General features: G+C 47.3%; 3 pseudogenes across 1 annotated transcript; 1 reads left to right on the forward strand and 2 right to left on the reverse strand.

Moving 5' to 3' along the window:
* Positions 1-1,002: 1,002 nt before the first annotated feature.
* On the reverse strand, positions 1,003-1,081 carry LOC126957810 (uncharacterized; annotated as a pseudogene).
* Positions 1,082-3,798: 2,717 nt separating this feature from the next.
* Positions 3,799-5,605, reverse strand: LOC126956107 (60S ribosomal protein L10a-like; annotated as a pseudogene).
* An 810-nt stretch (positions 5,606-6,415) lies between these two features.
* On the forward strand, positions 6,416-6,791 carry LOC126957347 (60S ribosomal protein L37-like; annotated as a pseudogene). Its single transcript, XR_007726713.1, has one exon. The product of XR_007726713.1 is annotated as a 60S ribosomal protein L37-like (transcript).
* The last annotated feature ends 16,266 nt before the right edge of the window (positions 6,792-23,057 follow it).

The raw sequence follows: 23,057 nt of genomic DNA on the forward strand, positions 1-23,057 counted from the left end.
GGCTCATGCCTCTAATCCCAGCAATTTGGGAGGCCAAGGCAGGTAGATGACTTGAAGCCAGGAGTTCAACCAAAAAAACATATTGAAACTGATTAGGCCAGACATGGTGGCTCAGACCTGCAATTCTAGTACTTTGAGAGGCCAAGGTGGGTGGATCACTTGAGGTCAGGAGTTTGAGACCAGCCTGGCCAACATGGTGAAACCCTGTCTCTACTAAAAATACAAAAATGAGCCAGGTGTGGTGGTACACACCTGTAATCCCAGCTACTTGGGAGGCTGAGGCAAGAGAATGACTTGAACTGGGGAGGCAGAGGTTGCAGTGAGCTGAGATCACACCACTGCACTCCAGTCTGGGTGACAGAGAGAGACTCTATCTCAAAAAAAAAAAAAAAGAAAGAAAAAAAGAAAGAAAGAAAGAAAGAAAGAAAAGAAATGGATTCATTGTAATAAGAGAATCCAGGTATTTTTGATTAAGCCAGTTATTAGAGATTTGTAAAAATGTAAAACATGCCAATTTTGTCACTATTTTAGGGGGAAAATATAGCACTTTTTTCACCAAAATGTGTTAGTTATGTTAACACATAATGGTTTATTTTTGTTATTTTAAATTTAAATGGATTAATAAATATTCTTTCAACTTCTCAGGCTGTCTTTTTTTTTTTTTCACATCAGATGGGTAATCTGCCACCATCATAACAAGGTTTGGGCCGGGCACGGTGGCTCAAGCCTGTAATCCCAGCACTTTGGGAGGCCGAGGCGGGCGGATCACAAGGTCAGGAGATCGAGACCACAGTGAAACCCCGTCTCTACTAAAAATACAAAAAAATTAGCCGGGCGCAGTGGCGGGCGCCTGTAGTCCCAGCTACTCAGGAGGCTGAGGCAGGAGAATGGCGGGAACCCGGGAGGCGGAGCTTGCAGTGAGCCGAGATCGCGCCACTGCACTCCAGCCTGGGCAACAGCGTGAGACTCCGTCTCAAAAAAAAAAAAAAAAAAAAAAAAAAAAAAAACAAGGTTTGAGGGAAGCACATCTCACGCACAAGCATGAAAACCCAGTCATCATGCTTATGAACTACAAAAGGATCCCAGTTTTCGTTTTGAATATAGTAAATATCAATAGCGATAACCATATAAACAAAAGCTCTTGGAGACGTCAGTCATTTTTTGGAGTATAACGGAGTTCTGAGACTGAAAAAATTTAAGAATCACTTATTTTTTTGCTTGTTTCGTTTTTGAGACAGGTTTTGGCTCCATTGCTCAGGCTGGAGTGCAGTCGTGCAATCTCAGCTCACTGCAACCTCTGCCTCCCAGACTCAAGCCATCCTCCCACTTCAGCCTCCTGAGTTGCTGGGACTACAGGAGGGCAGCACCACACCCAGCCAATTTTTGTATTTTTTAACAGAGACAGGGTTTTGCCTTGCTGCCCAGGCTGGTCTCAAACTCGAGAATTGCTAATTTTAAAATAGCCATCCACAAGGCACAGTGGCTCATGCCTGTAATCCCAGCACTTTGGGGGGCTAAGGTGGGCGGATCACCTGAGGTCAGGAGTTTGAGACCAGCCTGGCCAACATGGTGAAACCCCATCTCTACTAAAAATACAAAAATTAGCCAGACGTGGTGGTGCGTGCCTGTAGTCCCAGCTACCTGGGAGGCTGAGGCTAGAGAATTGCTTGAACCTGGGAGGTTGAGGTTGCAGTGAGCTGAGATCGCGCCGCTGAACTCCAGCCTGGGCAACAGAGTGAGAACTCTGTCTCAAAAAAAAAAAAAAAAGAAAGAAAGAAAGAAAAGAAAACAGCCACCCATTTGTTTTAAATGATTTATCATCTCCATGGACAAACAGCTGGAATAAGAAATCTCTCCTGGCCGGGCACGGTGGCTCACGCCTGTAATCCCAGCACTTTGGGAGGCCGAGGCGGGCGGATCACGAGGTCAGGAGATCGAGACCATCCTGGCTAACACGGTGAAACCCCGTCTCTACTAAAAATACAAAAAATTAGCTGGGCGTGGCTCGGGAGGCTGAGGCAGGAGAATGGCGTGAACCTGGGAGGCGGAGCTTGCAGTGCGCCGAGATCGTGCCACTGCACTCCAGCCTGAGTGACAAAGCGAGACTCAAAAAAAAAAAAAAAAAAAAAATCTCTCCTAACTTGTAAGTATCTTGAGGGACAAGGAAACCTTACAACTCACAAACACACGTGGTATTTTGGAGCTCTGGAGATGGACTCCATCAGTTCCAAAAAGCCTCCCACAGAAGCTTCCCATCAAAAAGCCCCACCCTGTCCTCATCCCAAGCAATGGCTCAAACAATTTAGTGAAACTCAACATCTTATTCAATCAATGCCACCCTCTCTTCTCACCAGCACATTCTACCTTTGATTTATCAAGCTGAGATTGGTCAGGAGTAGGGCCGCAGGAAGGGAGGATGAAGGGGGCAGATAGGGTCAGACCTGGTGTTCTAAAACACCAGCACATTCAATTCGTTGGGTATTTTGCATGAATTTCCTCTTGAGTTCACAGGCTCCTAACTCAGCAGAATTAAAATGGGATGAAGTAATTAGAGCAGCAGCCTGTGAGGATGTTTTGGGCCTGGCGTGCATAGGGAATGTGGGGCAGGGGGAAAGAAAAGAGACAAGAGAGCCTTAAGGCAGAAGATGAGGAAAGAAATGCACCCCAAGGGTCAACTCCTTGGGAAAGACTCTCCCAGCTTCCCTGGGTCACTGGTCGGCAGCCCTCTCCTTGGTTCTGCTTCCTGAGAACCTACTCCTGGTCTGGCCCTTCACAATCAGGCTCCAACCTCCCTTTCTAGTCCCCTTTTCAGGCACTTCCACCAGATGCCCATGACCTCTACCCACGCTAAACTCATTACCCTAGCCCTTCACTACGGTCTTTTCTGTCTTTTTTTTTTTTTTTTTTACTTGGAGATGGGGTCTCACTCTGTTGCCAGACTGGAGTGCAGTGGCTTGATCTCAGCTCACTGCAGTCTCTGCCTCCTGGGTTCAAGCCATTCTCCTATCTCAGCCTCTGGAGTAGCCAGGACTACAGGCGTGTGCCACCACGTCCAGCTAATTTTGTATTTTTAGTAGAGATGAAGTTTTACCATGTTGGCCAGGCTGGTCACGAACTCCTGACCTCAGGCCTCCCAAAGTGCTGGGATTATAGGCATGAGCCACCGCGCCCAGCCTGCTTACACATTTACCTCTCCTATGAGATGATTGGTTCCCAGCCTCTGGATGTCACGCATGCATTGCATTTTCCTCCCTAAGCAAATCGCCACCTCATGATAAGACTTTCCCCCTTTGGTCCCCAGACTGACTCCTAAATTAGTTTAAACCCACAAGCTTTAAGTTATAAGCAGCGTGATGCAGACTTGTGGGTGTGTCATAGTTTGAGTTTAGGTGCTAATGGTATGTTGACAGCATGCATGTGACTATTTCAGGGATATAATTTGAAGGGATTGGTTTGTGGATTATTTGTGCCTGGGCCATGGAAACTCTGAGTACCTGGCTAATTTTGATAAAAGCTGGTGACCCTATTCAGTTACCCTATAAAAGAGCCAGAAGCTCCTCCCTGGGGCAGCCTATTCACATTTCACCAGTTTTTCCTGCCAGGTCCCTCTGTAGAATTGCTGTCCTTCTCCAACGAGATAGGATGAACCCAGATCTCTTGGGCCTGTAGACTCCCGGAACATCAGCCATCTCCTCTGTGATGTCAGGGGGAGCAGCCCTTGTCTAGAAAGGAGATTGCTGAATCCCAAGTCTTTCTCTGTTTATCTCTGTCTCTCTCTCTGTCTCTCTCTTTGTGGCACTAAGATTTATTAGAATGTGCCTTAACATAGGCACTGGGGCTTTTGCCTATGGTGTTCCTGACATATAAAGCCCAGATGTTCTGCCAGTTCTTCCAGAGCAATGATACCTGGAAGCTGAGAGCCAGATGGACATTGTACACAAGCTCGTCATCTGTCATCCGGACATGGCCAAGAGCCATGCCAGACAGAGCCCTTTCTTCCTCTGGAACTTGATTGTGGACTTCCCCTCATCAACTTTGGCCACCATGTCTTCACTGTACGTCAGCAGGGAAGGGAACCTGCCTTCCTTATTTAGGCCTAGGCCCAGGATTTGTGGGATCTGCCTGATCACAGACCCTGAGGCCAAAAAGGCATCATACTTGTTAAGCAGCTTCTTGTTCTTGTCAAGTTTCTTCAGCACCTCGATGTCCACGTGGGACACACCCACAGCCTTGGCCTCATCCCAGTGCTGCTGGTCCCCCAGGACACATGTGGAGAACGTGGGGCGGGGAGTGGACTTCAGATGACAGTGCCCAAGAAGCGTTCATCTTTCTGAGGGTCACAGTTCTTCAAGCGGATCTGTAGCTCCAGTGTTCCCAAAAGTTTCTGGCACTTGCACTGGTTCCTGTCCAGGACTTCCCGCACTGCCTCCTACAGGGTCTCAAGAGGCTGCTGCTCTTGGTGTCTTGCGCAGGGGTAACAAGAAAAGAGCTAATCCTGCCTCTCTTGAGGCCTGGGGCTCTCCCATTTCCTCCCTTCTGAGTCTAAGGAGGGTGGGGAGTGGCATGAGAGCCTGCATTTGTCATGTCTGGTAAATCCATATTCCCTGAATAAGGTCCACTTTATTAGATGAGAAAGGGTCACTCTTAGTCCCACTTTGGTTTTGTTTGTTTTTGTTGTTTTTTTGTTTCGTTTTGTTTGAGACAGTCTTGCTCTATTTCCCAGGCTATTGTGTAGTGGTGCCATCTTGGCTCACTGCATCTTCCGCCTCCTGGGCTCAAGTGATTCTCCTGCCTCAGCTTCCCAAGTAGCTGGGACTACAGGCATGTGCCACCATGCTCAGCTAATTTTTTTGTAGTTTTCGTAGAGATGGGGTTTCACCATTTCACCATGTGGACCAGGCTGGTCTCAAACTCCTGATCTGAAGTAATCCACCTGCCTCGGCCTCCCAAAGTGTTGGGATTACAGCCATGCCCCGCCTTAATCCCACTTTTGAAATAATGAGGAAATGAATCTTTAACCAGTAACACCACTTAACACACACATGCACTTTTTGTGATATGACAAAAGATTGCTTAATTTTCATTTTGGCAAGCAAGGAAATAAACAAATCAGTGATGACTACCATCTACTATGAACATGTTTTGAGGAAAGAATGTACATAAGAATATAACTTCAAACTAAAGAGAAAAGATCTTTTTTTTTTTTTTTTGAGACGGAGTCTTGCTGTGTAGCCCGGGCTGGAGTGCAGTGGCCGGATCTCAGCTCACTGCAAGCTCCGCCTCCCGGGTTTACGCCATTCTCCTGCCTCAGCCTCTGGAGTAGCTGGGACTACAGGCGCCCGCCACCTCGCCTGGCTAGTTTTTTGTATTTTTAGTAGAGACGGGGTTTCACGGTGTTAGCCAGGATGGTCTCAATCTCCTGACCTCGTGATCCGCCCGTCTCGGCCTCCCAAAGTGCTGGGATTACAGGCTTGAGCCACCGCGCCCGGGCGAGAAAAGATCTTATATTGAATACATTTAATTTTATGTAAAGACTCACTACACTGTCTCTTGCTTTTTCTCATTTCATCATGATAGTGAAATGGACCAGTGAATACCCTAGCATGGAGTCTGGAAAGAACATAACTAGTCCGTGATCTCCTCTAAGCAGGGAGTGGTATTTGTTCATTTATGTATTCGCAGAACCTAACTCAGACCTAACTCACAGCACTCACTACATCTTTGTGGAATAAAGGAAGAGAAGAACGGAGAAAAGAATTCCTCATTTGAGGACCAGGATAGGAGACAGCTTAAGCCCCACTGGACTTGGGACCCTGGAACAATTGCCTCCACCAAATTCTACTCTGTGACCTCTTTTTTCAGGGGTGGGGGATGGAAGACAGAGTTTCACTCTTGTTGCCCAGGCTGGAGTACAATTGCGTGATCTCGGCTCACTGCAACCACCGCCTTCCGGGTTCAGGCAATTCTCCTGCCTCAGCCTCCCGAGTAGCTGGGATTACAGGCACGCACCGCCAAGCCCAGCTAATTTTTGTATTTTTAGTAGAAACAGGGTTTCACCATGTTGGCCAGGCTGGTCTCGAACTCCTGACCTCAGGTGATCCACCCACCTCAGCCTCCCAAAGTGCTGGGATTACAGGCGTGAGCCACCTCACCCAGCCCTGTATTGTGGCTTCTATCCCTGTCTCCCCTACAAGACCGTGGTTCTTGAAAGGCAGGTACCATGATTTTTTCCATTCTCACATCTCCAGTGTGTGACACCACTTCTGAATAAATGACTGGAAGGAAAAAAACCCAAGGAACCAACTAACATCCTTTTTTTCTGGGCATTTCAGAATCAGAGGCAACTATGGATTAAGGGACTACAATTAAGTTCTGTGAAAGTTGTCAAAATTAAAATGAAGTCACTAATGTTAAGAAAATCCGGCTCTCTGGTCTCGGCTGCAGAAGCGAGATGACAAAGGGAACGTCATCGTTTGGAAAGCGTCGCAATAAGACGCACACATTGTGCCGCCGCTGTGGCTCTAAGGCCTACCACCTTCAGAAGTCGACCTGTGGCAAATGTGGCTACACTGCCAAGCGCAAGAGAAAGTATAACTGGAGTGCCAAGGCTAAAAGATGAAATACCACCGGAACTGGTCGAATGAGGCACCTAAAAATTGTATACCGCAGATTCAGGCATGGATTCCGTGAAGGAACAACACCTAAACCCAAGAGGGCAGCTGTTGCAGCATCCAGTTCATCTTAAGAATGTCAACGATTAGTCATGCAATAAATGTTCCGGTTTTAAAAAATAAAAAAAGAAAAAGAAAAGAAAATCCGGGCAGGGCACAGTGGGTCATGCCTGTAATCCCAGCATTTTGGGAGGCCGAGGCGGGCGGATCACGAGGTCGGGAGATCAAGACCATCCTGGCTAACACGGTGAAACCCCATCTCTACTAAAAATACAAAAAATTAGCCAGGCATGGTGGCACGCACCTGTAGTCCCAGCTACTCAGGAGGCTGAGGCAGGAGAGTCACTTGAACCCTGGAGGCGGAGGTTACAGTGAGCTGAGATTGCGCCATTGCACTCCAGCCTGGGCGACAGAGCAAGGCTCCATCTCAAAAAAAAAGAAAAGAAAAGAAAACCCTGACAAACAGAATCAGGGCAGGCCATGAAGAGAGGGTTTTCATGTTTGTATGCTTGATTTAAAAAAAAAAAATCACAAAAGACTGTAAAACTCACAACCTTGCATGAAGGCCTTCACAACATTACATAAAAAATACTTATGCAAGGACATCTGCCCAGCAACTGCCTGTCCAAGCTCAGACTGGCATCACCCTTGGTATTGATGTTTAAAGCCAAGGATAATTATTTTAAAATAATTACGGAATCTTCTTAATTTTTCCTTTAAAAGCCTTTATCAGGTTGGGCACAGTGGCTCACACCTGTAATCCCAGCACTTTGGGAGGTCAAGGCGCGCAGATTGCTTGAGTTCAGGAGTTTGAAACCAGCCTGGGCAACATGATGAAACCCCATCTCTACATAAAATATAAAAATTAGCCAGGCATGGTGGTACACGCCTATCGTCCCAGCTACTCGGGAGGCTGAGGTGGGAGGATTGCTTGAGCCTGGGAGCCAGAGGCTGCAGTGAGCCAAGATCATACCACTGCACTCCAGCCTGGGCAACAGAGCCAGACTGTGTATCCAAAAAAAAGGAAAAAAAAAAAAAAAAAAAAGGCCAGGCGCGGTGACTCACACCTGTAATCCCAGCACCTTGGGAGGCCGAGGCAGGTGGATCACCCGAGGTTGGGAGTTTGAGACCAGCCTGACCAACATGGAGAAACCCCGTCTATACTAAAAATACAAAAAACTAGCTGGCATGGTGACACATGCCTGTAATCCCAGCTACTCAGGAGGCTGAGGCAGGAGAATCACTTGAACACAGGAGGCAGAGGTTGCAGTGAGCTGAGATCACGCCATTGCACTCCAGCCTGGGTCACAGAGCGAGACTCTGTCTCAAAAAAAAAAAAAAGCAAGACTTTGTCTTTTACTCACACAGTTTACTATGGCATGCATATTCATATTCCCATTGCAATGTCCATTCCAAAATAAAGACCTTTTCTTTTAGAAAGCCTCTCTGATCGTTATTTAGGTTTACAGTTCCTTCTCACATGGTATAAAAAGTGGTCTGAGACAACTCCACTCCCTGACCAAAACACCAGTGCAGATTTCATAGCCTTTAATGCCTGAGGCAGTGCTGAGGCTGGGCAAGGAAAATTCAAGTGTCCTTTCATCCACAAAGTCACTAACACAAACCCATTCACCCTCGCCTTGAAGCTACTAATGCCAAGAGCACCAACAGAAGCCTTAGTGCTCAGGAAAGAGAAAAAGGGCCTGGGTCAAGGGCATCAAATTCAGGTTTTCGTTGAAACTGAAGTTGTAGCTGGAGAGTAGTCTGGGTGTGTTGATCCCTCCTAAGCCCTCGCCAAATATAGAATGTGGGAAACCATATGATCTTACCCATGAAACTGTCCTTGCCTATGGTCTTTTTCTGCTTGTTCCTAATTGCTATTGTAATTTTAATGGGTCCCCCTTCATCAATTCCACATTCCATATCTTTCAGCTATTATACTAAAAAAGTAGGGTAGGCAGGAAGTTGAGGCTGCAGTGAGCCATGATCATGCCACTGCACTCCAGCCTGGGTGACAGTGCAAGACCCCATCTCTAAAAAGAAAAAAGAAAAAAAAAGTGGAATAGGATGTGCTCGTTGACACATAACTTTTATGTAACTTGGGCATGCCCAGATTCCTCTGACCCAGGCTCCACCTGCCTTCTGACAGATTAGCTCTAAAGGAGTTCAGAAAATGCCACCCCAAAATATGCTGCTTTGGGCCTCAAACTGAGGACACTTGGGAAATAGCAAATACAGGGAGACGCTTTCTCTGAACTTCCCTCATCTGCCTAAGGACAGATTTTCCAAGAGGAACTCCATTGTCATGAGTCCCCTCCCCAGAAATTTCATCAACCAGGGAAGATTAACCAGGAGAGGAAACTAGAGGCCCACTTCATACCCAGACCGTCTCATGATGTCACCTGTTCTTCTGAGGGCCCATTCATCTTTCCCCAAAATCATTTACAGTCCCCTAAGTTGCCTATATCTCCCCTCACACTTCCCCCCGCATGAACAGAGCATGTAAACATCTACATCTCACTGGGTTTGGAGGTACTCATTTTTCTTTCATGCAATGCCCCTGTGCACATAATATATTTGTATAATTTTCCTCCTGTTAATCTGTTGTCAGTGTACTTCATAGACTCAATAGTTGAATCTCAAAGGATAGAGGGAAAGTTTTCCCTCCCTTACAGCTCATTCCAGCAATTTCTAACTGGAAAATCAGGGATACATGTGCCCATCCAACACCAGACACACTTGCAGGATCACAGAATTTTAACCTTCTCTGGAGCCCTACAGCAAGCTGGAGGTTATCATCCCCCAAGGGCAGGGAAGGAGTTGGGAAAACCACGGGACAAAGTGCCCAGAGGTTAGGGAAGACCAAGTGGGAAAATGAAAACAAAGACTGCCATACATTCAGCGGGGAAAATAACCAAAGGGGCCCGGTGAGGTGGCTTAACGCCTGTAATCCCAGGACTTTGGGAAGCTGAGGTAGGAGCATCGCTTGAGCCCAGGAGTTAGAGACCAGGCCTGAGCAACATAGCAAGACCTCATTTCTACAAATAATAAAAAAGAATTAGCTGAGTGTGGTGACCCGCACCTGTCATCCCAGCTACTCAGGAGGCTGAGGCAGAATCACCTGAGCCAGGAGGCTGCAGTGAGTCGTGTTCATGCCACTGCACTCCAGCCTGGGTGACAAAGCGAGACTCTGTCTCAAAAAAGAAAAGAAAAGAAAATGACTAAAGGAAGCAGGAAAGAGCCAGAGAAGGAAGATGACAAGAAAAGAGGAGGGAGTGTGTAGAGGTGAATGATCACATGGGTGAAAACAGTGAAGAGGGAAAAGGGCATGAGGAGGGGGCCAATCCAATTAGAAGACATGTTAATTTCCTCAAGAGTCAGAGCAGTCTCATATCTGTTTGTTTTTCTCGAATCCCCTATTTAACCCCCGAAAAACGTTCAATACATACTTCATTGATTCCAGCTTGATTGATTGATTGATTGATTTTGAGATGGAGTCTCACTCTGTCACCCAGGATGGAGTGCAGTGGCTCGATCTCAGTTCACTGCAACCTCTACCTCCTGGGTTCAAGCAATTCTCCTGCCTCAACCTCCCAGGTAGCTGGGATTACAGGTATGCGCCACCACACCCAGCAAACTTTTGTATTTTTAGTAGAGACAGGGTTTCACCATGTTGACCAGGCTGGTCTTGAACTCCTGTCCTTGGGTAATCCGCCTGCCTCGGCCTCCCAAAGTGCTGGGATTACAGGCATGACCCATCAGATCTGGTCTCCAGCATTATTTATGAACCATGCTTCCAACAGGAGACTCCAACTCTCTGGTTTATCAGAATCCTGTGCCTGAGACTTCTGACATTCATGGTACCATCTAAATTCTCATTCTATCCCAGGTTCTCAATGTTGCCTTTGAAAGGCAGGACTTTAGGTTGTATACCTAAATACAACCCCAGGGGAAAACTGCTCCCTGTGCTAGGTCTGTACACCTAAAAGAAGGCTACAGACCTTGGTTAACCCATCAAATTGTGATTTTGCCCATATCTGCCAGCTGTTAGTAAATAAATTCCTTTGCCTGGATGCAGAAAAGATCCAAAATATCCATGTTGAAGATACCTGGTTTCTGGTGCACACTCTGCCTGTCTCCCCTTGCTGGGAGTAAGCCTTCACAGTAACTGTTGTTGTTTTTTTGTTTTTTTTGTTTTTTTTGAGAAAGGATCTCACTCTGTTGCCCAGGCTGGAGTGCAGTAGCACAATTACAGCTCACTGCAGCCTCCATCTCCAGGGCTCAAGCAATTCTTCCACCTCAGTTTCCCAAGAAGCTGAGACTACAGGTGCATGCCAACACACCTGGCTATTTTTTTATTTTCTAAAAAATTATTTATTTTCTAAAAAATATAGAGGAGGTCTATCTATATTTAAATAAAAATATAAAAATATAAAAAATATATAAATATAAATATAAAAAATATTTAAAAATATAGAGGAGGTCTATCTATATTTCTCTATGTTGCCCAGGCTGGTCTTGAACTCCTGAGCTCAAGTGATCCTCCCACCTTGGCCTCCCAAAGTGCTGGGATACAGGGCAGAGAACTTCTAATGCATTTCAGCACAGCGGCTGCTTTCCCAGGCTAGGTCGCTGAGCCAGCCTCCGTCTCTATCCTCCTCAGCCAGCTATTGCTGGAACTGCCTGTACCCGCTGCTCCCTGCCCTGGCTGCCTCTAAGAGAGTGATTTAAGGCTGGGTTGCTTCAAGCACTCTCTGCCCTCAATGCTAGCTTCTCAGTGGCTTGGCAAAGGTGCTTCCAACTCTTTTCTTTCTCCCTAGGGTCATCTTGGTAGGAATACCAGCATCTTAATTTCCTCTTTTATAAATCCTTACCTGATTTCCCTTCAGTTTTGCAGTTAAATCTACTGGTAATTGTGAAATAGCTCATGTGAAAAAAAAAAAATCCTCAGAGCCTAGAAGCCTGGTCCTCAACTTCCAGCCCTCTTTTCTCATGACCAAAATATCCTAGAGCCTTCAAGTGTTCAGTACAGGCCCTGTTGGAACCTCTTTGAGCTCCACTGTTTATCTCTAGAAAAGCACTGAATATAGCAAGAGGCTAGAGGCATGCTGACATCTGCTCGTCAGCAGAGCAGAAATGATGGCTTTAATTTCCTTTCTCAATTAATTCATTCCCAGGCTGTTCCCTCCCCACCTTCATAAGCTGGTTCTTATTTCAAAAAGTGAAAGTAATAAAGCTGCTCTCCATTACTCATCCAGTTGCTTCCTCCAGCTGCACATACCCCACATGCTCTTCCTCAACCTCTCCTCATCACCTTCTTTTTCCTCCCTTCTCCCTCTCCCTCACCCCTTCTAGAGGGAGTGCAGGGTCATTGCTCTTCCTCCAAGTCCTACACTCTTCCTACAACCTTCTGAGCTTATTCTCGCTGGGTTGGTTTTCACGGTGCTGAATACATACCTCTTGATATGCTTTGCATTGATTGATTTCCTCATGCCAATGTTCCAGGCATACTTCTCTCAGAGATGACCCTAAGAAAAAATCTGCTGCCCCAGAGAAACTGAAAAATCCCAAAAGATTGAGTGCCTAACAGAGCTGAATTTATTCCCTCATTCCAACAACAGGAATTAAAATCTCAGAGCTGGACCGACCCATAATGCCCAGGCACTGGCCCTAACAGTGGGTCTGGACCAGGAGCCAGGATTTTTGTGGGGACCGCCCTCTGTAGGCACCTGGAGGCACCTGCATGCTGCATGTTTGGACATGTTTGGGCAGTGAAATATAAAGAAATGGGCCGGGCGCGGTGGCTCACGCCTGTAATCCCAGCATTTTGGGAGGCCAAGGCGGGCGGATCATTTGAGGTGAGGGGTTTGAGACAGCCTGGTCAACATGGTGAAACCCGGTCTTTACCAAAAGTACAAAAAAATTAGCTGATCATGGTGGCGTGCACCTGTAATCTCAGCTACATGGGAGGCTGAGGCTTGAGAATTGCTTGAACCCAGGAAGCAGAGGTTGCATGACCTGAGATCATGCCAGTGCATTCCAGCCTGGGTGACAGAGTGAGAGTCTGATTGAAGAAAGAAAGAAGGAAGGAAGGAAGGAAGGAAGGAAGGAAGGAAGGAAGGAAGGAAGGAAGGAAGGAAGGAAGGAAGGAAGGAAGGAAGGAAGGAGAAAGAAAGAAAAGGAAATGCAACTGAGCGTATAGGGTAAGGCATGGGGCTCTGGACTCAAAACTCAGATTTAAGTTCTGCCCTGACATTTATTACCTACCTGACCCTGGTTAAGTTACTTCTCTACCCCTTAATTGTAAAATAACAGTACTTCCCTGGCTGGCAGGACCAAATGAGAGCATGTATGTAAAGCATTTAATGCAATGTCTGGTGCATGAAGAGCATTCATTAATTGTAAGAAGTTATTATAATCATAAGTGAAATAGACATCACTAAGCCAGATAAGCTGTTAAAACTCATTGTAGGCCTCTAAATTAAAAAAAAATACAGCCTTGCTATTTTTTAAAAGTATTGCCTCTAAGAGTTGCTTTAATAAATTGCTAGAAAGGAGTGATTTATAAGTACCATATTGTTGGAATGCAAACAGATACTTCAAAGAGGTAAAAGTAACTTGTTTTCTTGAGTGGGATAAATATTCCCCTTGGGATCTTGTTTACAAACTCAAATATCTTGTAAGCAAATGATGCTAAGAGAAACTCTAGCCCTTACTTAGGGGAAATGATCACAAACACTGTATTCTGAGCTTTGAGTAAATGAGGTTTCTACCCTGCAGAAAAGGAGCCATTGCCCAAATGAAATACCCTGATTTCAAAAGCATGAGGAAAAATTGTCAATCTTGAGGTTTTCCATTGTATACATGTTTATTCTGATGCCGCGCAATATTGGGTAATGGCCAACCTACTGCACAAAACAGTTTTCAAGTATTCATGTGTAGACTATCTAAGGGCAGCTATCTAACCAACCTTGTATATGATGCTTTTTGTTCTGTCTGCTTATATCTTTACTGTTTCCCAACACACACACATGCACACTCACCCAATTCACATCCACACTCACACAGACACACATATTAACACACATTTACTCACAGGCATGCATAAACTAACACACTAACACACACGTTCCCTCACTTTTTTTTCTCTTCTACACACACATACACACACACATACACACACAACCCCACTTTGCCCAGAGCAAGCAGAGCCCAGAACTCTGTCTTCTGGTGGCTACGGAAGGATCCCATGACCGCTCTGAAAAGCATCTCTTTGTTCCCTTTCTCCCCTCACTGTAATATTTCCTTTTCCTGAATATCACGCAGCAAGGGGCAGGGAGGGGGAAAGGAAGGAAAGGAAACCGTGGTCTCCCCCGAGCCCAGCAGTGCAGGCTGTGTGAAGCAGAAGGCTCCTGCTGCTGGGTGCTGGCATCTCTCCTGCCATTTTTTCTGAAACTTTGGGGTGTTTTTCTCTTCGCAGCACCCACGCTCCCCTCCCTTTCTGCCAAAGCTCCTTGTTGTGACACAGTGAGCGGCTGGTGGGTGGGGGGAGGGGAATCAGCTAGGTGGCCTCCCGGCTGAGTTACAGCTCCCCCTCCAGGAGCAGGGAAGGCAGAAATGAGACCACAGACAAATCCTAGAAGCCCCCCTAGTGCTGATCCCCCTACATACCCAGAGCGTCTGTGCACCCCCCGACACCCACCCATACACAGACACACACACACACACACCCCAGATGAGCGTGGCAGGCACAGCCACACAGTCAGTAACACTCAGGCGGGAAACCCCATGTCACATTGCCATGGGTCTGCCCAGAAGCAATCCATGCCCCACGCCCCTCCTTTGATCTCTCACCCCTTTGCTGGGCCACAGAATGTTGCTGAGTGCTGGGCCTTGGGTGCGTGGACTCCGATACCACCGGCACTTCAAGCACAGGGACCACCAGCGGCAGCGCCAGCGGCTGCCCAACCCCCTCCTCCCAGGGCTCCAGCAGTACACCCTGAAAAACACACACAGTCCTGGTTGGGGGCGGGGCAGAGGACGTGTGGGGTACATCTTATGGGCTGTGGCCTCGCTCCCCTCGGGTTCAGCTGATGGCCAGCAGTCCCTGGGCTCGTCTGAGGGAGAGACATCACTACAAGAGGAAAGGAGAAAGGATTCAATGACCTCTCAGAGCTCTCTCAAAACTCCGGGAGAACCAGTCAGTGAGAGCCAAGTGACAGGTCTGAATACCGGAGGACCCGGCGTTGCCAAGCTAGGTCCTGGGTCAGGAAAGTCAAAGGACATTGCCTACTGTGCGGGGATAAAACAGGAGACTCTGTGGGCTCAGCTGCAAGTACCCAAACATGGGCTCCATCATTTTCCTTGCTGGCCACTGGAGGGCCAATACCCTGCCCTCCTCCCTCCCCAAGACCTTCTTTTTATCAGGCTGTTTCTCTAGCCCCTCTGCTTTAGGCACATTATTTTATTTTAATTTACATAACTCCACTGGGTGTTACTGTAGAAAAAAAATTAAAAAAAAAAAAAAACCAGGCCAGGCACGGTGGCTCAAGCCTGTAATCCCAGCACTTTGGGAGGCCGAAACGGGCGGATCACGAGATCAGGAGATCGAGACCATCCTGGCTGACACGGTGAAACCCCGTCTCTACTAAAAAATACAAAAAACTAGCCGGGCGAGGTGGCGGGCGCCTGTAGTCCCAGCTACTCGGGAGGCTGAGGCAGGAGAATGGCGTGAACCCGGGAGGCGGAGCTTGCAGTGAGCCGAGATCCGGCCACTGCACTCCAGCCTGGGTGGTAGAGCGAGACTCCGTCTCAAAAAAAAAAAAAAAAAAAAAAAAAAAAACCAAACACAACTTGTGGTTCAGGGATTTTACATGATTTGATCAAGATTACAGCCAAGTGCGCGGTGTGGCGTGTGCCTGGAGTCCCAGCTATTTGGGAGACTGAGGCAGGAGGATCACTTGAGTCCAGGTCAGGAGTTGGAGTGCAGTCTTCATCCTGGGTAATATAGCAAGACCTCATCTCTCAAAAGAGAGAGAGAGAGAGATACAGAGAGAGAGAGAGAGACAGAGAGAGAGAGAGAGAGAGAGAGGGAGAGAGTGAGCTAGAGAGAGAGAGAGAATACACAACTAGCAAGTGAGGGAGCCAGGGTTCGCCCCCATACCTGGGTAACTTCGTAACCTTGGCCCTTCCCACTGCTTCTCAGGAGCTCGCCACTGGAACCTTCCCAGCTTCCTCTGAGTGAGCTGGAGAGGGAGTCTGGTGTTGAAGAGAGTGTTGGGGGAGGTAGGAGAGGCATCTGCCTACTGACTTTCTTCCAAGGGAACAAAAGTAGCACAGCCTGGGAACCCTCTGCGCCGTCTTCCAAGCCTTGGGAGGCAGTGCCCAGTGGCTCCGGTGATTCCTCTAGAGCCATTTCTCCTTCAGGACCCCACACTTTCTTGGCCAGTGTGCTACATGGCTGCAAAGATCCCAGCCCTGGACAGGCAAAGAATGTGTTGATTCAGAAACAGTTTTTAAATTAATAAGCACATGGTGATTCAGGCTGTTTGTTCAGGGCAATGTGCTGCCTAAATTGGAATGTGCCAAACTCCCTTCTCCCCCTTCCCCTCACCTTCTCCCCCTTCCCCTCACCTTGTCCCCCTTCCCCTCACCTTGTCCCCCTTCCCCTCACCTTCTCCCCCTTCCCCTCACCTTCTCCCCCTTCCCCTCACCTTCTCCCCCTTCCCCTCACCTTCTCCCCCTTCCCCTCACCTTCTCCCCCTTCCCCTCACCTTCTCCCCCTTCCCCTCACCTTCTCCCCCTTCCCCTCACCTTCTCGCCTTTCCCCTCACCTTCTCCCCGTTCCCCTCACCTTCTCCCCCTCTCCAGGTCCTGGCTGTTCCCCATGTCATTCTGGTAGTCAGAATTCCAGTTCCTCCATACCCTCAGGTGGGGCAACTGTTAGTCTGCAAAGCCCAACTTGCCAACTGAGCAGCTTCCCTGGGCTCTGAGGTCTCGTGTGTGTGTATGTGTGTGTGTGTGTGTGTGTGTGTGTGTGTAAGGTGCTTTTTCTTCTTAAATTGAAAAGTGATTAATCCATTGGTTCTCCTCTCTTCTGGAACATGTCCTAGGAGGACAGGTACTACTCAGTTTCATATCTGCTGTCAGGAAGTAGGCATAAGCAGCTCCTCCTTGAGGCAAGACCTACAGGTTGGACTGTCTTGAGGATGATCAAACTAGAAATTATTCTTCCTAGAGGGGCTGCCATCAGAAGTTTATCTCATCTTATCTCCCTTCAAATAGAGCTGCTCTTCTCTTCAGCCCAGACAAACATAATACATTCAAATACTCATTCGACAAGTATTTATTGAGTCTTTATGAGCCAGAAATGGTTCCAGGTATAGGCATATTGTGGTAACGAGACAGAGAGGCACCCTACTCTCACGGGGTTTCATTCTAGTATGTGGGGGTGGGGAGAGGCAGATAAGAAATGAGGAAACCAATAATCAGTGCCAGGATATATATCAAATAAGATATGATAGAGCAGGGATCAGATCAGCAAACTATAGCCATGGGCCGAATCTGCCTACTACCTGTTTTGTAAACAAAATTTATAAAGTAAATAAAGAGGCTAACACAGTGGTTCATTCCTGTAATCACAGCATTTGGGGAGTTTGAGACCATCCTGGGTAACACAGCAAGATCCCCATTCCTGCAAAATAAATATTTTTTAAAATACCCAGGCAAACTTGGTGGGCACACACCTGTGGTCCTAGCTACTTGGAAGGCTGAGGCCAGAGGATCATGAAGGTACAGTGAACTGTGATCGCACCACTGCAGTCCAGCCTGGGGAAAAGAGTGAGACCCTGTCTCTAAAAAAGAAAGAGAGAGAAAAAAAGAAGAAAGGAAGGAAGAAAGGGGAAGGAAGGTTGAATGCTCAGCAGGGGCCTACTTTATTTTCTCTTTTATTTTTTAATTAATTTTTGAATAGATAATATATTTAATGAATCTACATTTTAAAAAAAATAGAAAAAGATATGCAGATAAGTCTATTTTCCTGCCCTGTTTCCTAGCTATCCACTTTCCTTCCCCATAAGCAACAAAATGTTAATTTCTTGTGCCTCCTTCCAGAGAAATGTATTCATACAAAAGCAAGTACATGTGTATAGTCTATGTTTTTGCCCCCAAGGAAGCTATTTTAAATTGGAAGATTGGGAAAGATTTGTGATTTAGGATAAAATTTGAATAAGAAGGTGCCAGCCAGGCAAAGATCTCAGAGCAGCAGCTTCCAGGCTGTGGGAACAACTAGTACAAAGGCCCTAAACTAGACCTGACATGGCAGGCCCTGAGATGAGAAAGGAGGCTCATGTGTTTGGGACATGCTGGGCCAGAGGGCAGTGATTTGACATAAATTGGAAGAAATTAGAAAGCAGGAAGATTCTACTCTTAAAGGCTCTATAGGCCAGGCATGGTGGTTCATGCCTCTAACCCTACCACTTTGGGAGGCTGACGCAGGCGGATCACGAGGTCAGGAGTTTGAGACCAGCCTGGCCAACATGGTAAAACCCTGTCTCTACTAAAAATACAAAAATGAGCCAGGCATGGTGGCACATGCCTATAATCCCAGCTACCCGGGAAGCTGAGGCATGAGAATTGCTTGAACCCGGGAGGCGGAGGTTGCAGTGAGCTGAGATGGCGCCACTGCACTCCAGCCAAGGAGACAAAGTAAGACTCCATCTTAAATAAATAAATAAGGCTCAGCCGGGTACGGTGGCTCATGCCTGTAATCCCAGCACTTTGGGAGGCCAAGGCTGGTAGATCACCTGAGGTCAGGAGTTTTAGACCAGCCTGGCCAACATGGTGAAACCCTGTCTCTACTAAAAATACAAAAATTAGCTGAGTGTGGTGGCACACACCTGTAGTCCCAGCTACTTAGGAGGTTGAGGCAGGAGAATCGCTGGAACCTAGGAGGTGGAGGCTGCAGTGAGCCGAGATCGTGCCACTGCACTCCAGCCTGGGAGACAGAGTGAGATTCTGTCTCAAAAAAAAAAAAGAAAAAGAAAAGAAAAAGAGCTAATATAAATAAAGAGAACAGCAATTAGCACAGTAACCACTCAACAACTTTCTCCCCCTCCTCCTCCTCATTACTTGGTTTACAAAACACTTTCTCATCAATTATCTCATTTGATATTTGCAATAACCCTGTGATTGGGCATGGCAGGTGTTACTGTTTCCATTTCACAGGTAAAAACATTGAGGCTCAAGATGATTAAATACATCGTCCAAGTCACAGAGCAGAAACAAACCCAGGTGTTCTGACTCCACATAGCGCAAGCTTCTCTCGTTATGGGGAGAGCAGAGGGCAATGTAAGCAGGCAGAAAAACAGGAACAAGAGAAAGAAGCAGGCAGCTTTGGTAAACCCAATTGCATGTCATTTGCACCAGGCATGCTCTCTCAAGAGAAGCCTGCAACCTCTGCCTTCTGGGTAGTCTCCATATTCCCAGATCACAAGTCCTAGCTCAGGAAAAGGAGCAGCTTACTGATGGACAGCCTCAACAGAGCAGGAAAATTGTGAACAAGAGAAATTCACCACCTCTATAATCTCATTAACACTGCAGACCTACACGCACATGCACCAGACCTGCAGGTTGTCAGCGGTTAGTTACTAAGCCTGAGGCCTGAAATAAATTAGGCTGCATCTCAGAAAAACAAGGTTATGTTACTCATATTAAGTATTCGTGTGGATTAAAATGCCATCTACACCTTTCTTTTCTCAGGGCCCTGCTGAGTGGCTAGAAGGGCTATCTTCCACACGCGCCACTCAGACTCTGTCCTGTCGCTTCCCAAAGGGGACTGGCCGAATTGAGCCACCTACCCCTTGTCTATCAGAGCCAGGCTATGAGGCCCCCAGGTAGGGGCTTCAGTGTCTGCCTTTGGAATGAAGTTGCCTTCTGGGGTTGCCCCTGGCAACCAAACTGCTTGAATGTCTGTATCTCTTAGAGGAGACTTGGGAGCTGGGGAGGAGGAGGAATCGGTCCCTGAACAACAGGATGCAGGGAGCATGTCAGGCATTGTCCTCCTTTCCACCTTTCAGCCCCTAGACCCCACCTCCTGATGAGAACAAGTGTTGTCCCCTCACCTGGCTTCTGCAGGTCAGCAGAATTAGCCTGAGATTCTCCCTGAGGACAGGGAGGTTGGGGAGAACCTGCCTGCTTAGCCTACTGCAAAGATCCAGGTACCCAATACATCCTTGGCCAGTTCCTGGCACACCATATGCCTTCAAACGCCTTACACCATTTTGTCCTTTAAGCTTCAACATCCCCTTCTCCAGGAAGCCTACTCTGACTTGGCTTTTGGCCCCAGGCAGAGATAGTGTCCCTGCCTGTGAAACGCTGAGTATCACTCTATCATAATACACATCACTCCATTGTAGATGTATCTGTTTTTATTAGCTCCTCGAGGTTAAGGAGTGTGTATTATTCTAGCCCAGGACCTGGCACATAGGCACAAAATAAATGCTTATTGAATGGGTGACTGAGTGAGAACACAAGACTGTGACAGGAGAGCATTTCCCAAACCAGCAGTCCTGTAGTCCATTGCAGATTAGTAGGAATGTCGCAAAAAATAAAAAGGATTTCTCTGCTTAGATAATGTTGGGAAAGAAATTCCCTCCCTTCCTGAGGCAGGAAGATCTTCAAGCACTGGCCGGAGGAAACAGAATGTGTAGAGCACAGAGGGGCCTGAAATTATTCAGCTCCAACCACAGCATAGGGTGTGCAGAGGGAACAAGGAACCAAGACAGTCCTGAAAGCTGAATTAATACATTTGGGACAGGCAAGTGGCAAGCTCCAAGCCTCATATTAGGAAGACAGATCTGGCCAGGTACGTAGGGTGGACTGGAGGGAAGAATCAGCTGGCAGGGACACTTGTCAGGAAACTGTTGTGACAGTGCAGACTTGATCTGTAAAGGGTGTAGACAAGAGCAGTGACAGAGGGAAATGAAAGCAAGAAATAAACTACCCAACTCTATTGGATGGCTTCTTCATCAGCCCGGGGATGGCAGCTGCTGCCTGACCCTGGTTAATTGCCAGCCTGTGGTTGCCATCTGAGCTGACTGGCCACCAAACACTTGGTGCCCTGCAGAAATCCTAGCTGCCATTACCCCTGGTGCTGAGTAGTGTGGGGTGGAGGGTAAGTCTAGGAGAGCATTTCCCAAACCAGCAGTCCTGTAGTCCATTGTAGATTAGTAGGCATGTTGCAAAAAATAAAAATGAGTTCTCTGCTTAGATAATGTTGGGAAAGAAACTCCAGAGTTGACAAAGGGAGAAAGTTTCTCTACTGGAACATGTCAAGGAGCCATGTACCCCTTCCCTCAGTGTTTATCAACCTGAAATGGCAATGGAGCCCTTTTCATACCAGCCCCATTCACAGCTCCTAAGAGAGCACTCACTTCCTTAGAGGTACAGCTTCACTCACAGTCCTACCTCAGAAGCAGTACAGAAGCTGCTTACAAGCTCTGGCTCTGAAGTCAGTGGGTCTGGATTCAAATCCTAGCTCTACCACTTGATGGTTATCTAGCCTCTCAGTTTGCTTGTCTACACGATGGGGAAAATATTAGAAGCTACTACAGTAGGGTTGTTTAGAGGATTATATTAGCGAGATATGCACCTAGCACTGTACCTGGCGCATAGGAGTCCCTCAAAATTTTTGAGCTACTGTTTTTATCCTATGCAACCATGTGCTCTATAATGAGAGTTCAAGATCTGAACCAGGGCAACCTGGTGAGGGGAGGGTGTCAAATTATCTCTCTGGAGATTTAGAAGTGGAACGCAGGGCCAAATGGTTGGCAGTGGAAATGAAGGCGGACAAGATGCATAAAAAGAGGAGCCAGAATCTGAGATCGAGGCCTGAAGAGTCACAGCCAGCACCTCATCACGAGTCTGCCCCTCACTCTCTCCCCATGCTCGCAACCCCATTTTCTGGCTGCCCCTGTTTGCCCTCCCTGTATCGGAGCAGCGTCAGGCCCTCGGATGTTTCCAGCCAGTGGCCTCCACCAGGTGCTTATTGACTCTTACTGTGTGAATGAGAAGTTCATGTCATGTCCTCATGACTACAAGGAACACCCCTTCCCCTATCTTTTACTCCCCCTTCCTCTCTTCTTGTCCTCACTGCACACGCACCTTTCCAGATGCTTCCCTTGAACCCGATAGCTGTCACACCTTCCCAAGAGTGGCCTTTGGATCTGGAAGACAGAATGAATAAAGGAAATCATTCCTTCCATCAATACAGCATTTTGCAAAGTGATTTTATATGATTTTGATAACACTGTGAGGAAAGTATTATTATTTCCATTTTAGAGATGAATAACTAAAACTTACAGAACTTAGCAATATCTCAAGGTCACACAGCTACACAGGATAGAATCAGGACCTGAACCCTGCACTTTTCACCTCTAAGCCAGGGTCATGTCCACTGTACCCTCCACCCTGGCCTCCCTGCCAACCCAGGACTCAGGGTCAGGCCACTATGGCTGCAAATCACAGCCTTTATCTAAGAACTTGTCTCTGGGCAAGTCACATACAGTTCTGTGTGTTCATGGGTAGGCACCACCCCCAAATACCTAGCTTTGCCTCTGAAAGTGACTTTTAAGAAGAGGTGAGCTAGTCAGGGTATTCAGGGATGCCAGGAGCAAAGTCTTGGATCAGAGCTGCTCTGCCTGCTCGTGTCACACTGCTCTCCTCTGGGGGAAATCCCCAGCAGCTGTGATATGCTTAGATTCAAGATTCTGCCCTAATGTGGTCTGACAGCAGCTAAAAGGCTGGAGTGGGAAGATCTAGGACTGAAAATCCCTCAGTGGAAACCTGGTTTCCTGTTACTACCCTTTGTGTTCTCTGTATTTGAGGGACTCAGGAAGACTCAGGCACCATGATTATCTGGCAGGTTTTGAGTCTCATTCCTTAGCCATGGGAAGAGGCACCTCCTCCTCCTCTCCATCCAGAGAGGGCCTGAATCTAAGCACGCCAGGCAGATGAGTCTGTGCTTTCCATGTTCCCCCTTTAGACCTGGCCCTCTTCTCCTCCTGCAATGGCCAGTATCTTGTCACTCACGACCCCGCTTCTGGATCCTGGGGCCCGCCTCTTCCTTCCCTTCCCTCTCCTTATATGCCAGCATCATCACAGAATCGCTCTGAGGGCACCCCAGAGTCCCTCATGTTTTTATCTTGTGAATTCCAGAACTGACAATTTCTTCATTACAAAGAGGAAAGGGTTGACTCCTGTAATCCCTGGGAGACCAAGGTGGGAGGACTGCTTGAGGCCAGGAGTTTGAGACCAGCCTGGGCAACCCAGGAAGACCCCATTTTTACAAAAATTTAAAAATTAGCCATGTATGGTGGTGTGCACCTG

This window comes from Macaca thibetana, chromosome 6 (genome assembly GCF_024542745.1).
Source record: "Macaca thibetana thibetana isolate TM-01 chromosome 6, ASM2454274v1, whole genome shotgun sequence".
NCBI classification, from domain to species: Eukaryota; Metazoa; Chordata; class Mammalia; order Primates; family Cercopithecidae; genus Macaca; species Macaca thibetana.